The sequence below is a fragment of the Vombatus ursinus genome, unplaced genomic scaffold (assembly GCF_900497805.2).
Source record: "Vombatus ursinus unplaced genomic scaffold, bare-nosed wombat genome assembly UNPS02014791.1, whole genome shotgun sequence".
Lineage (NCBI taxonomy): Eukaryota > Metazoa > Chordata > Mammalia > Diprotodontia > Vombatidae > Vombatus > Vombatus ursinus.
Genome location: NW_020954569.1, coordinates 26,116,701 through 26,126,692, shown reverse-complemented (window position 1 = coordinate 26,126,692; position 9,992 = coordinate 26,116,701). Strand labels below are relative to the sequence as shown.

General features: G+C 37.7%; 1 pseudogene; it reads right to left on the bottom strand.

The window, feature by feature from the left end:
- Positions 1-1,467: 1,467 nt before the first annotated feature.
- On the bottom strand, positions 1,468-1,662 carry LOC114047913 (annotated as a pseudogene).
- Positions 1,663-9,992: the final 8,330 nt, after the last annotated feature.

Here is a 9,992-nt window from a genome sequence, read left to right as displayed (position 1 = left end):
CTCTGGCTTCTCTTTTATTCATCCCAGAGACATAATATATATTAATAACAACTTAGTGGGCAGCTAGGTGGCAGAAGGGATAGAACACTGGTCCTGAAACCAGGAGGACCTGAGTTCAAATCCAGCTTCAGACATTTACTAGGTATGTGACCCTGGGCAAGTCATTTAACCTCTATTGACTCCAAAAAGACAAAAAAAAATAATTTTAAGGAAACTGTTTGCAATATGGCTTACTGGATAGAGGAGTCTTGGAATCAGACCTAGGTTCAAGACCTGCTTCTAACACATACTGTGTGGCTACTGGTAAATGATTTACTCTCTAATCCTCCCCCAGACAACTTTCTGATTCTATGTATTTCAGATAAATTGCCAATCTGCCTGAAGGTAGGGAGTTTTCCCATCAGTAGATCAATGTACCAGTCAAATTATAGGTGCTACCTTAATAGAAAAAAACAGTTTTCAGATAAGATTTTCACCTCAATCTGTATTCTCCTGAATAAATTTTATCAAAATATATTGTACCCTAGACAAAACTGACGGGTTTAAATTTTTTCTTTGATAGCTTTTTACCTAGCCCTCCCTCCTTCTTTGTAACACTGTTCACCATTCAGGATTGCAATATCTTTTGACCATCCCAGGATTGCTCCAAGTACCTCTCCTGACCATAGAACCTTATGCATTATCTCATTTTCCAACTAATAGTTTCAGCTCTAAAAATTTGCCTATCTCAAGTTATATTCCTGAAGATCCAATGTAAAGCATTTTGAGACATTTAAAAAGACACCTAAATGTTAGATTTTATAATAATTATTATTGCCAAGGGGGCAGGTAGTTTATCTAGTAAATGAATTTTCCAATGTGTTAAAGTAGCATTCCCCAGTGATCAATTCTTGGGCTTTTTTTTCTCTCTGCATACTCTTCATTAGAATTCTTATCTATTATCAGAGCTTCAACTATTTTTTTCTATGAGATTATATCCAAATTGAAATCTCAAGATATGACCTCTCTCTTAAGCATCAGTCTGGCATTTCAAACTGGACATCTCTACCTTTTTAAGCAGTTTATTCTGGATCTAATTTAACCATATATACTTTCATGAAGAAGTATCTTTTTATTTTATATTATCTCTAGTTTTTCTATTTTAAAAATGTTTTATTTGTTTTATTAAATATTTCTTCTTTTTTTTCTAAATCATTTCAGCTTTAATAGCCTACAACATTGATTAAATAGATGGGTCAACTTTAGGCTTTTTCATTTTAGGTTGATTGCTACCAAGTACAGAGAGGAACACAAACAAATTGAGACTAGATTCTAAGAAGCAAGTGTACAAAAGTAGTAATTGGAAAGTTGTGAGAATAGGTTAAAGAGTCAAAGATACGAGCTCTTTCTGAATGAGGTCTCCTAGATGTAGGAAAAGGTTCCTGGGCCAAAGTCCTTGGCAGCTGCCATTGCTTGGTGGTTGGTAATTCAGAGGACCAATCGTGCTTGTTGGATCATGAGAACTTTGAATCTCTTCTTGATAGTGATACAGTGTCTTGAATACTTGTCGTCTGGGGAGAATCTGGCTGGGTGAGCTGAACAGTTCTGTTGTCCTACAGAGTCTGTTTTGTTTAGGGTGTAGACCCAGTCCCCTTGCTCGTTGAGGTAATACTGCAGAAACATCGTGGCCAATTCACTTCACAATCCGGATGCGCCACGGAAAGAATCCTAAATATTTCTTAATTGCATTACAATTTTAACATTTTTTTAAAAAGTTGAGTTCCAAATTCTCTCCCTTCCCTTACCTATTCTACATCTTTCAAGAGGGCAAATGATATGGTATTGATTATATATGTGAAATCATGCAAAATATATTTCCATATTAGCCATGTTGCAAAAGAAACACACGTAAAAATAAGAATAATAAAGAAAGTAAAATAAAGTATGCAATCTGCACTCAGAGTTTATCAGTTCTCACTTTCTCTGTAAGTAGATAGCATTTTTCACCATGAGTCCTTTGGAATTACCTTGGATCATTGTCTTGATCAGAGTAACTAAGTCTTTCACAGTTGCTCATCCTTACAATATTGCTGTTACTGTGTACAATGCTCTCTTAGTTCTGCTCATTTCACTTTGCATCAGTTCATCAGTAAGTCTTTCCAGGTTTTTCTGAGAGCATCCTGTTCATCATTTCTTACAGTGCAATGGTATTCCATCACAATCAAATACCACATCTTGTCCAGTCATTCCCCAATTGATGGACATGACCTCAATTTCCAATTCTCTGTCACTACCAAAAGAGCTACTATACATAGTTATGTACAAATAGGTCCATTTCCCTTTTCTTTGATCTCTTTGAGATATAAACCTAGTAGTGTTATTGCTGGATCAAAGGGGGTGCACAGTTTTATGGCCCAAAAAAAGTATCTTCTCACCTTTATCCATCCTTCTGATTTGGTATTGATTTTGATTTGTGTTCTTAGTAGCTGATGAACTGATTCTGAACTGACTGTTATACACATAGCAGACACTCCTTGTTTGTTAAACTACAGTCAGAAAGGTAGAACAGAATGACATTTTGGCTTTGGAGTGAGGAAGGCCTGTCTAGTTTCAAATCCACTTTTCACATGTACTAGCTATAAGTATATGGACAACCCTTAAGTAATCTCTAGGACTATAAGTTGACAGAAGCTATGGTTAATTTCATTTTTTTATAATGTTCACAAGATTTTTGATCTAGAAATGGAAAGAACTTTAAAGGTAATTTAGTCAACTCCCTTATTTTACAAATGAGGATACTGAGTCACAGGGAGGTTAAGCAACTTACCCAAGGACACATAGTCATTTAAACTTAGTTTCTCTGACTTGAGAGCCAGCACTTTTTTGACTTTGGCTGTATCTAGTATGTTTTACCTCTTAGATAAGAAAATATTTATGGTGTACAAGTGTGAGATCTCTGAACAGCCTATAAGCCTTTTGTGTTTTTCAACTCTTAATCCTTTGACATAATTTCTAACCAAGTGATTTTTCATCTTCTTCCATGTCCAACTTTCCATTGAAGTAGTTCAGTATCAAGATTCATGTTGATTCGTTTTGGTTGAATCTTGGGAAGTTTATTACAGATTTTCTCTCCTTTTTCCTTATCTGCAGCACATATTGTCATTATCACCATGGAAGTCTGTTTACTTTTATCTATTGTAAACACTGGAAGGCAGATGATCAAGTACATCATGAAATGATGCTTTTGTTGTCTCTGGTTGCACTGAAATCAGATGTATGGTATAGCATAAAGATAAGGGCAAAAAACTTAGAGTGCAGAGAAAACTGGGTTTATGTCCTAGCTAGCTAGGACTATTAATGAGCTCTTTGACCTTGGGCAAGTCAGCATATTTCCTTCCTGTCTGCATATTTCTTTCCTTGTGGAGAGCCAATGATGGAGACATGGATCTTCATTATGGAAATTCGTTCTTTCATTTACCTGCAACTTATTTTTGTCCTCTGGTTTCGTTGATAGTAAGAATACCAGCATAATTCTATTTTTCCATTGTCATATGAACTCATTGGTTTTGGGGGAATGGCTATATATTATATAAATGGTTAAATTAATTTTTGCAAATGCTCTATTAACTGGATAATAATGAGTACTTCTTGCCCTTTTTATCCACACTACACTATCAACCATGTGAAAGCAGAAGGGAGTCACATAAGATTCAGCAAAATTTTATATAGTTATCTTTTTTTTATTGATCATCAAGACCAGAAAATACATCACTCATGAGCACATACATACTTCTTTGTACTTAGTTAGTCTAACCAACACAGCCTTTGGCCATGTCCGTGCTGGAAACTTTCTAACTTTGTGGAACATATCAAAGATTTAGTTGGTCATTGCTACTTCTTGCAGGAAGGTGGAGCTTTTCTCTCCATCCCCTAAACCATGGCCCAGACCACCAGGTACACTACAGTAAGCATCAAGATTAAAAGCCTGTGAGCCTCATTCTACTCATGTGCCTTCATCAACAGAGCATCATCGATTTTCTGCCTGGACTTATTCTGCAATGATTAGCATACCCTTGCCCATTTTTAATGTTATGAACTTAGCAGTCATGAATATTTCATTATTCAAAGAATAAAAAAGAATATTATGGATGAAGCCATGAAGTTCTGTTACATACTATTTTATTAATGTATATCAAAATGATAAAGAAGAAACAAAATCACTCTCTGTCCCCTTCTGATGTGCTTTTTGCTTTCTTCTGTGTATTTTAAAAATGTTTTAATTCTTTTTTTTTGTATCACACCCCTCTTATTTGATTCTACCCCACAGCAGCTCTCCCTTAGAACAAATAGGCATAGACAAGCAAAACAAAATCAATTTATTGACCACATCTGAAAATGTAGGTTTCATTCTAGACCCCTAGTCCATCTCCTCTCTCCTAAGAGGCAGGAGGCCTACTTTGTCATCAAGCTCTGAAGTCAAGATGATTACTGCATTGATTATAGTTCTGTCTTCTTTCATATGCTTTCCTTAAGGGGAATTTCCTGAGATATACATCTTTTAGAATTGAATAGAATTGTGCATATGCCCCCTGTTGCTCAGAGAATCACCAAAAATGTGCTTAATTCACAACTATGGGAAGCAAAGGTTTAGGACTTTGCCACCACCATCACTGCCATGTTCCCCTCTCTAATTGTAATGAGTTACTTTTACTCATTCTTACTCTCCTGATTTCAATGATAATGAATTTCCTACCTTAAAACAACAACAACAACAACAAAACCCACCCTCCTCAGTGTCTGCAGTCCACTGCCTCATTCTTATACACCTAGACCAGAGGTTCTGAAACTTATTTGGCCTACTGCCCCCTTTTTAAAAAAAAATTACTCATCACCCCCCCTGGAAATCTACTTTCTGCAAGATTGAATCATGTAACCATACTGTATCATATTGTAAACAAGTTATTACATGCACATATTCCTGCCGATACATACTGATACATTCCTGACAATAAATGACATACTTGCCTATCAACAGTTGCTTGTTAAGACCTGTTGGTGGACTTGACCACTGATCCATAATAACTTGCATTTTATGTGTTTATTTGGAAACTAATTAATCACTATGACTTTAACTCTGTTACACAACAGACGAAACATGTACAAATGGGTTTTCAAATTTTCCTTATCTTTTCTTCTTATGCTTCCACTGCCCTTATTTTTATTCAATGCTCCCCCAATTATACTGAGTCTACTACTGCCCCCCTTCATCTTCTCTTATACTTTTTTTCTTATCCCTTTCAACTCATTGGTCCCCGAGGAGAATCAGAATACTCCTTGCTTTCCAGTGCCACTTTCAAACTCTTCCTCTAGTGCTATCAATCAGAGAACCCCTTTTAGTGGTTGCCCCATTCATATTTATTATATAATCTGACAATCCTGGCGATTGTTGCCTACTAACATTTCAGTGCTTGGCTTACAATCTCTATCTGCACGTATCAAGGAAATTCAACATGTATGTTGATGTTCCTTAAAATACTAAATATGCTTACTTCCTTTGATTTATTCCTCCATTCTTCCTCAGCTACATAGAAAGATTTTTACCCTCACCCATGAGTGCTCCATTTCTATGGTCAAGAATTCCGAAATTCCTTTATCCAATCAAAATTTCCTAACATTTGGTCACTATTCTTTAGTCCTCTAAAACTAATTCATCTTCACTATGACATGCAATCCCCATCACTCATTATTTTAACAGGCAGGTTGGTCACTAGTCAGCAATCATGTATTAAGCACTTGGTATCTACTAGACACTCAGCTCCCACAAGGAACTCACATTCATCACCCTTACTATGTATAGTCTCCACTCATTCTGTCTTAAAACTTTGGTGAACCAGTTTAACACTACACTATCTACTACTTTCAAATCTTTCAGATTTCTTGCTCCTCTGTTCTATCACTGCTCATGTGTTTGATAACCCCATCCACCTCCTTGACTCTTACTCACAACACTCAGCTGCCAAAAGACTTGAAGGGAGTCACAAAATAGTGTTGACTGCTTACACTAGAAATTTGTTATCTAATCTCAAATGGGCTCTCACTACAGCAGGGAAATCATTTTATTTCTCCTTCATTCATTCTCTACTCTACTTTACACAATAGTTGTTTCAACTTTCTCTTTTCTCTTCAAGATTCCCATAGCATTCTCTCCTCTTCATACTCTCATCCAAGATTTTCACTTCATTTTCCTAAAAGCTTAAGAAAATTCACCATTATCTTCCTCTTTTCCCTCCTCCTCATTTAAGAGAGCCTTGATTATCACCCCACTCCTGAAACACACACACACACACACACACACTTCATTTCATGCATTATCATAATCTTTGTTGAAGTAGTGGTCTTTTCCTAGCCAAGGTCAAACCCCTCTGTAGGTAATTTTGAACCCATCCCTCCTGTATTCCCCAGGAGATTAGTCTCACTATTATCCTCTCAACTTCTAATTTTTCAGTATCTCTCTATCTAATATTTCTTTCCCTTCTGTCCACAAACACGCCCAGATCTCCCCTATTCTAAAATAAGAAAATAAACAAAAAACTTCTCTAGATACTGCCATCCCTGCTAGCTATTGCCTGATATCTCTCCTTCCTATTCAGCCAAACTCCTTGAAAAAATTCTTCAACCAGTTCTTCCATTTACTCTCATTTTCTTTCCTTTCCTCTTCTCTCCTCTTCTTCTCCCTTTCTCTCATCGAATCCCCCTCCCTTTCTCTCTCCTCCTTTCTTTTCCTCTTCTTCCCCTACCCTCACTGCTGCCTGGGAACTCCAGGAGAAATGCCAGGAGCAGTGCATAGGTCTGTACACAACGTTTGTAGATCTGACCTTTGATACTGTTAGTAGTGAGGGCTTATGGAAAATTTGTCAAAATTTGGTTGTCCAAAGAAGTCCATCAGCATTGTACATCAATTTCATGAGAGCATGGATAATGGACAGTGCTCTTGTGCTTTCCTAATCACTAATGGAGTGAAACAAGGCTGTGTGCTTGCTCCTATGCTTTTTAGCATGATGTTTTCAGCCACGTTGTCAAATAATTTCAAAAAGAATGAACATGACATCAAGGTCAGCTACTGCACTGATGGTAAATTCTTTAACTTGAAAAGGCTACAAGTCAAGACCAAAATGGAGGGAGTGTTTGTGCATAATTTTCTGTTTGCCTATGATTGTGCACTCAATGCAGCCTCTGAAGTTGAGATGCAATAAGGTATGCATTGATTCTCTGCTACTTGTGCTAATTTTGGCATAATTAACACCAAGAAAACACAGGTGCTCTATCATCCACCATCCATACATGAAACCATTGGTTACAGCAAATGAAGAAGTTTTAAATGCTGTGAATAAGTTCATTTACCTTGGTAGAGTACTTTCCAGGGATGTACACATTGATAATGAAGTTGATACACATTGCCAGAGTTAGTTCAGTGTTTGGGAGGCTCTGAAGGAAAGTCACTAAGCTGCAGATGAGTTGTCTATAGGTATCAAGTTCTGTAAACCATTGAAATTATAAATGTAGGTCTAGACCTTAGCTCACAAATAGTGTCTGACACTCTATCCACTGCACCACCTAGCTTCCCCCATGCATATACATAAGTATAGATATTTATTCTGATGGATCTACTCTAAGGGTTATCCATATAACTGCATATTATAGTGTGATAATAGACTTATTAGACCACTTGTTTTTTTGTTTTTTTTTCCTACAGTGTGGATAGTTTTGCTGAACTCTTTCAAATAATTATGAATCTCATTTAGAAGCCTTTGTGATATTCCCACTGAAGCAAAAAGCATAAGAAAATCAGAAAACAAGCATCTAAAACACTTCACAATCAATAGAGAATTTCTTCCCATTTTGACTATCTTCTGGCATTAAACTTCTGGGTTGGGTTGTCAAGAGCCCCTGGAATCCTAGGCCTTGACCATTCAGGTCCTTAACCTTAAAACTATCCCCAGTGAGTAACAGTTTGGCCACAAGTTGGTGGCTGGGCTTTAAATGGCTTGCCTGTGGTTTCGCATTCTTACTTCTCAGACTTTGTGTTAACTCAGTGACTATGTGCTGCTGACCCTCACACAGCTGCTGACCATGTAGTAGAATAGGAGAGTAAGGGACTGAGGAATTTCTGGCAGCAGTGAGTGGTTGACCCATAAAGCCCATTGGGGAGGGAGAAATACCTAGTTTTGAGTCTGACTCCAATATTTAGACTCTAGGCACAAAGTCTAGTGTCCAACTGATGTCACAGCAGATTCTCCATCTATTTGGCCAGAGAAACATGCCCGTTAGCTGTTGAGCTGTCTCTTGATCCCCATCTTTGAGAGGCTGTGTGGATTAGTGGGAAAAACACTGAGCTTGTCATCAGGTAACTGAGTTTTGGCTTCAGTACCTACAAACTATGTGAGCCGGGGCATTTAATCTCTTTAAGATGCTGTGTCCTCATCTTTAAAATGCAGGTACTAATATTTGCACTAATGAGGCAGTTACAAGGAAAAACACTTTTTAAACCTTACAGTACCATACAAATATGGACTATTATTATTTTTATGTCAGTGACTAACATGATCTTTTGGCCTTGACTGTCACATGGGTGATTCAGGAGATCCAATAGACAGATCATTTCCAGGTGGTAATGATAATTGCCAGCATTTATATAGTGCATTAAGGTTTGCAAAGTGCTTTGTTGTAGTGGATGGAATGCTGGACTTAGAGTCAGGAAGCATTCAAATCCCATTTCAGACACTTAACTATATGACTACTGCATGACAGTATGTTAACTTACTAATTGTGGTGATTCACTTAACCTATCTCAGCCTCTGTTTCCTCATCTGCAAAATAAGGATGATAATAATAGCACATACCTCACTGAGATCAAATGAGATAATATAAGTGGTATAGTCAAGGAAGGCTTAGTGGCGATGATGACATTTCATCTAGACATTAAAGGATGGATAGGTTTTTGACAGGTAGAAATAGAGCAAAATCTGGAGAACAGGTATTTAAATGAAGATAATGGAATAAGCAAAGGTATGGAGGTGTGAAAATATGAGACAGGTTTGGGGGAATCACTTGATCAATTAGGAAGCATTTATTAAGGGCTGACTGTGCAGCAGGCACTATGCTTAGCATGGGAAATAAGGAAAAAGCATAACAATCCTTGCTTCCAAGCAGCTTATATTCCAACAGAGGACACAGCACATATAAATCAGAACAAACAAGATAATTACTGAGTGAATTGAAGGTAACCTTGGAGGGCGTGGCATTCACAGCTAAGGGGCAGGGGATCAGGAAAGGTCTCTGAGAGGAGGTGACTTTTGAGCTGATGTGAATAAGAGTAGACTAGTTTAGCTGGATCAGAATTCCCATATGGGGAGACTTGGGAGATAAAGCTGGCTGATCCCACAGAGTAAAATGGCAGTAGTCAGGTCTTCAATGTTGGAAACCAGATTGCTGCCAGGAAGTCACTGCTTACCAGGTGGTTTGTTGAGTATAACACAGAAGAGCTACTAGGCTGGCCTTGGAAAGCCCACGTGTCCCAGTGAAAACACTGAGTGACCACAGAATTCTGACATCCTCCTGATGCCCCAAGAGCACTCTTAGAAACTCAAAAGTGGAGCTGGTTTTCACGATACCTTCTACAGGGTTTTTCCTATCAACTCTGATTACAAACACATGAGAATGCAATAGTACAAATATGCTTTATGTGTGTGAGCAAGCTTATGTGGATGCAGAAGAGAAATATTCTCCTGGGAATATGGAGGAGAAAGGATTTGGGGATTTGCTGCCTGAATTGATTTCCTGTGGTGACTGGATGCATTGGAAAGCATGTTATGTACAAGCTCCTTCTCACAGAAGCAGTGGTGATTGATTCCTTGTAGGTTGATTCTGTCTCCTACACATTCTTCAAAATGAATTCCCTCCCCCTCAACAACAACTTCTTACTTCAGTTCATGTTCCTGAGTTCTATACTCTTC